This window comes from Pimephales promelas, chromosome 5, assembly GCF_988280905.1.
Source record: "Pimephales promelas chromosome 5, fPimPro1.hap1.1, whole genome shotgun sequence".
Classification (NCBI taxonomy): domain Eukaryota; kingdom Metazoa; phylum Chordata; class Actinopteri; order Cypriniformes; family Leuciscidae; genus Pimephales; species Pimephales promelas.
In genome coordinates, this window is record NC_142773.1 from 4,125,465 (window position 1) to 4,130,464 (window position 5,000).

Genomic DNA, 5,000 nt, shown 5'->3' on the forward strand with positions numbered 1-5,000 from the left:
CAACGATTTTCTGATTGAACAAGCTTGATGTGGAAGTTGCTGTTTATTTGGGATAAAACATGTACATAAGTGAAGCAGCCTTAGCAGAGGACGGTTTCAATCCATCGACCTCTGGGTTATGGGCCCACCACGCTTCCGCTGCGCCACTCTGCTCCCTAAAACTGACTTGCCGTACTCTGTTGTTTTCAAAATGACTTGCGTTTAGGCACACTTAAATTGCTCTTCCGTCATCAAATAGAACAAGTGAAGAATGCATAGGGTTTTAGCATTCAGCTGAGGAAACTTTTCTACAAGTAAGAACAGACTATGTTCAAAAGGAAAGCAGTCTTAGCAGAGGATGGTTTCGATCCATCGACCTCTGGGTTATGAGCCCAGCACGCTTCCGTAGGAACAGACTATGTTCATAAGGAAAGCAGTCTTAGCAGAGGATGGTTTCGATCCATCGACCTCTGGGTTATGGGCCCAGCATGCTTCCGCTGCACCACTCTGCTCCCTAAAACTGACTTGCCATACTCTACTGTTTTCAAAATGAATTGCGTTTTGGCACACTTAAATTGCTCTTCTCTCATCAATTAGAACAAGTGAAGAATGCATAGGGTTTTAGCATTCAGTTGAGGAAACTTTTCTACAAGTAGGAACAGACTATGTTCATAAGGAAAGCAGTCTTAGCAGAGGATGGTTTCGATCCATCGACCTCTGGGTTATGGGCCCAGCACGCTTCCCCTGCGCCACTCTGCTCCCTAAAACTGACTTACCTTACTCTGTTTTCAAAAAGAATTGCGTTTTGGAACACTTAAATTGCTCTTCTCTCATCAATTAGAACAAGTGAAGAATGCATAGGGTTTTGGCATTCAGTTGAGGAAACTTTTCTACAAGTACGAACAGACTATGTTCATAAGGAAAGCAGTCTTAGCAGAGGATGGTTTCGATCCATCGACCTCTGGGTTATGGGCCCAGCATGCTTCCGCTGCGCCACTCTGCTGTAAACCACCCCAGATGGGACTCAAACCCACAATCCCTGGCTTAGGAGGCCAGTGCCTTATCTATTAGGAAACTGGGGCTGCTAAATATTGCGCTCATGTGCCTACATTACTTTGGCTTCAGTGACAACAGCAGTATTGGCATTTAAACAAGGCAAGCACACAACAGTAATCTGGGTGAACGACTACATCGATAGGACACTGGTGCATGACTCGCTTGCCCTACTAATTGTCCATCTCATTCGGGTGGCTTAGTCAATGAGGTGTTTTAACAGGGCATACACACACAAACACAACGATTTTCTGATTGAACAAGCGGGATATGGAAGTTGCTGTTTATTTGGGATAAAACATGTACATAAGTGAAGCAGCATTAGCAGAGGATGGTTTCGATCCATCGACCTCTGGGTTATGGGCCCAGCACGCTTCCGCTGCGCCACTCTGCTCCCTAAAACTGACTTGCCATACTCTACTGTTTTCAAAATGATTTGCGTTTTGGCACACTTAAATTGCTCGTCTCTCATCAATTAGAACAAGTGAAGAATGCATAGGGTTTTAGCATTCAGTTGAGGAAACTTTTCTACAAGTAGGAACAGACTATGTTCATAAGGAAAGCAGTCTTAGCAGAGGATGGTTTCGATCCATCGACCTCTGGTTTATGGGCCCAGCACGCTTCCGCTGCGCCACTCTGCTCCCTAAAACTGACTTGCCATACTCTACTGTTTTCAAAATGATTTGCGTTTTGGCACACTTAAATTGCTCGTCTCTCATCAATTAGAACAAGTGAAGAATGCATAGGGTTTTAGCATTCAGTTGAGGAAACTTTTCTACAAGTAGGAACAGACTATGTTCATAAGGAAAGCAGTCTTAGCAGAGGATGGTTTCGATCCATCGACCTGTGGGTTATGGGCCCAGCACGCTTCCGCTGCGCCACTCTGCTGTAAACCACCCCAGATGGGACTCGAACCCACAATCCCTGGCTTAGGAGGCCAGTGCCTTATCCATTGGGCCACTGGGGCTGCTAAGTATTGCGCTCATGTGCCTACATTACTTTGGCTTCAGTGACAACAGCAGCATTGGCATTTAAACAAGGCAAGCACACAACAGTAATCCGGGTGAACGACTACTTCGATAGGGCACTGGGGCATGACTCGCTTGCCCTACTAATTGTCCATCTCATTTGGGTGGCTTAGTCAATGAGGTGTTTTAACAGGGCATACACACACAAACACAAAGATTTTTTGATTGAACAAGCGGGATATGGAAGTTGCTGTTTATTTGGGATAAAACATGTACATAAGTGAAGCAGCCTTAGCAGAGGATGGTTTCGATCCATCGACCTCTGGGTTATGGGCCCAGCACGCTTCCGCTGCGCCACTCTGCTCCCTAAAACTGACTTACCTTACTCTGTTTTCAAAATGAATTGCGTTTTGGCACACTTAAACTGCTCTTCTCTCATCAATTAGAACAAGTGAAGAATGCATAGGGTTTTAGCATTCAGTTGAGGAAACTTTTCTACAAGTAGGAACAGATTATGTTCATAAGGAAAGCAGTCTTAGCAGAGGATGGTTTCGATCCATCGACCTCTGGGTTATGGGCCCAGCACGCTTCCGCTGCGCCACTCTGCTCCCTAAAACTGACTTGCCATACTCTACTGTTTGCAAAATGAATTGCGTTTTGGCACACTTAAATTGCTCTTCTCTCATCAATTAGAACAAGTAAAGAATGCATAGGGTTTTAGCATTCAGTTGAGGAAACTTTTCTACAAGTAGGAACGGACTATGTTCATAAGGAAAGCAGTCTTAGCAGAGGATGGTTTCGATCCATCGACCTCTGGGTTATGGGCCCAGCACGCTTCCGCTGCAACACTCTGCTCCCTAAAACTGACTTACCTTACTCTGTTATCAAAATGAATTGCGTTTTGGCACACTTAAATTGCTCTTCTCTCATCAATTAGAACAAGTGAAGAATGCATAGGTTTTTGGCATTCAGTTGAGTAAACTTTTCTACAAGTAGGAACAGACTATGTTCATAAGGAAAGCAGTCTTAGCAGAGGATGGTTTCGATCCATCGACCTCTGGGTTATGGGCCCAGCACACTTCCGCTGCGCCACTCTGCTGTAAACCACCCCAGATGGGACTCAAACCCACAATCCCTGGCTTAGGAGGCCAGTGCCTTATCCATTAGGCCACTGGGGCTGTTAAAAACCTGTGCTCATGTGCACACATTACTTTGGCTTCAGTGACAACAGCAGCATTGGCATTTAAACAAGGCAAGCACACAACAGTAATCCGGGTGAACGACTACTTCGATAGGGCACTGGGGCAAGACTCGCTTGCCCTACTAATTGTCCATCTCATTCGGGTGGCTTAGTCAATGAGGTTTTTTAACAGGGCATACACACACAAACACAAAGATTTTCTGATTGAACAAGCGGGATATGGAAGTTGCTGTTTATTTGGGATAAAACATGTACATAAGTGAAGCAGCATTAGCAGAGGATGGTTTCGATCCATCGACCTCTGGGTTATGGGCCCAGCACGCTTCCGCTGCGCCACTCTGCTCCCTAAAACTGACTTACCTTACTCTGTTTTCAAAATGAATTGCGTTTTGGCACACTTAAACTGCTCTTCTCTCATCAATTAGAACAAGTGAAGAATGCATAGGGTTTTGGCATTCAGTTGAGGAAACTTTTCTACAAGTAGGAACAGACTATGTTCATAAGGAAAGCAGTCTTAGCAGAGGATGGTTTCGATCCATCGACCTCTGGGTTATGGGCCCAGCACGCTTCCGCTGCGCCACTCTGCTGTAAACCACCCCAGATGGGACTCAAACCCACAATCCCTGGCTTAGGAGGCCAGTGCCTTATCTATTAGGAAACTGGGGCTGTTAAATATTGCGCTCATGTGCCTACATTACTTTGGCTTCAGTGACAACAGCAGTATTGGCATTTAAACAAGGCAAGCACACAACAGTAATCCGGGTGAACGACTACTTCGATAGGGCACTGGGGCATGACTCGCTTGCCCTACTAATTGTCCATCTCATTCGGGTGGCTTAGTCAATGAGGTGTTTTAACAGGGCATACACACACAAACACAACGATTTTCTGATTGAACAAGCTTGATGTGGAAGTTGCTGTTTATTTGGGAAAAAACATGTACATAAGTGAAGCAGCCTTAGCAGAGGATGGTTTCGATCCATCGACCTCTGGGTTATGGGCCCACCACGCTTCCGCTGCGCCACTCTGCTCCCTAAAACTGACTTGCCGTACTCTACTGTTTTCAAAATGACTTGCGTTTAGGCACACTTAAATTGCTCTTCTCTCATCAATTAGAACAAGTGAAGAATGCATAGGGTTTTAGCATTCAGTTGAGGAAACTTTTCTACAAGTAGGAACAGACTATGTTCATAAGGAAAGCAGTCTTAGCAGAGGATGTTTTCGATCCATCGACCTCTGGGTTATGGGCCAAGCACGCTTCCGCTGCGCCACTCTGCTCCCTAAAACTGACTTGCCATACTCTACTGTTTTTTAAATGAATTGCGTTTTGGCACACATAAATTGCTCTTCTCTCATCAATTAGAACAAGTGAAGAATGCATAGGGTTTTAGCATTCAGTTGAGGGAACTTTTCTACAAGTAGGAACGGACTATGTTCAAAAGGAAAGCAGTCATAGCAGAGGATGGTTTCGATTCATCGACCTCTGGGTTTTGGGCCCACCACGCTTCCGCTGCGCCACTCTGCTCCCTAAAAGTGACTTACCTTACTCTGTTTTCGAAATGAATTGTGTTTTGGCACACTTAAATTGCTCTTCTTTAATCAATTAGAACAAGTGAAGAATGCATAGGGTTTTTGCATTCAGCTGAGGAAACTTTTCTACAAGTAGGAACAGACTATGTTCATAAGGAAAGCAGTCTTAGCAGAGGATGGTTTCGATCCATCGACCTCTGGGTTATGGGCCCAGCACGCTTCCGCTGCGCCACTCTGCTGTAAACCACCCCAGATGGGACTCAAACCCA

At 45.2% G+C, this 5,000-nt stretch overlaps 3 non-coding genes across 3 annotated transcripts in view; all 3 read right to left on the reverse strand.

The window, feature by feature from the left end:
- Positions 1-1,926: 1,926 nt before the first annotated feature.
- On the reverse strand, positions 1,927-1,999 carry trnar-ccu (transfer RNA arginine (anticodon CCU)). The gene has a single exon. It is a non-coding gene; the product is annotated as a tRNA-Arg (tRNA).
- Positions 2,000-3,105: 1,106 nt separating this feature from the next.
- Positions 3,106-3,178, reverse strand: trnar-ccu (transfer RNA arginine (anticodon CCU)). The gene has a single exon. It is a non-coding gene; the product is annotated as a tRNA-Arg (tRNA).
- A 1,798-nt stretch (positions 3,179-4,976) lies between these two features.
- trnar-ccu (transfer RNA arginine (anticodon CCU)) overlaps positions 4,977-5,000 on the reverse strand; it is a 73-nt gene continuing 49 nt past the window's right edge. Inside the window, exon 1 of the tRNA in view lies at positions 4,977-5,000. This exon is cut by the window's right edge and continues 49 nt beyond it. This is a non-coding gene — a tRNA (tRNA-Arg).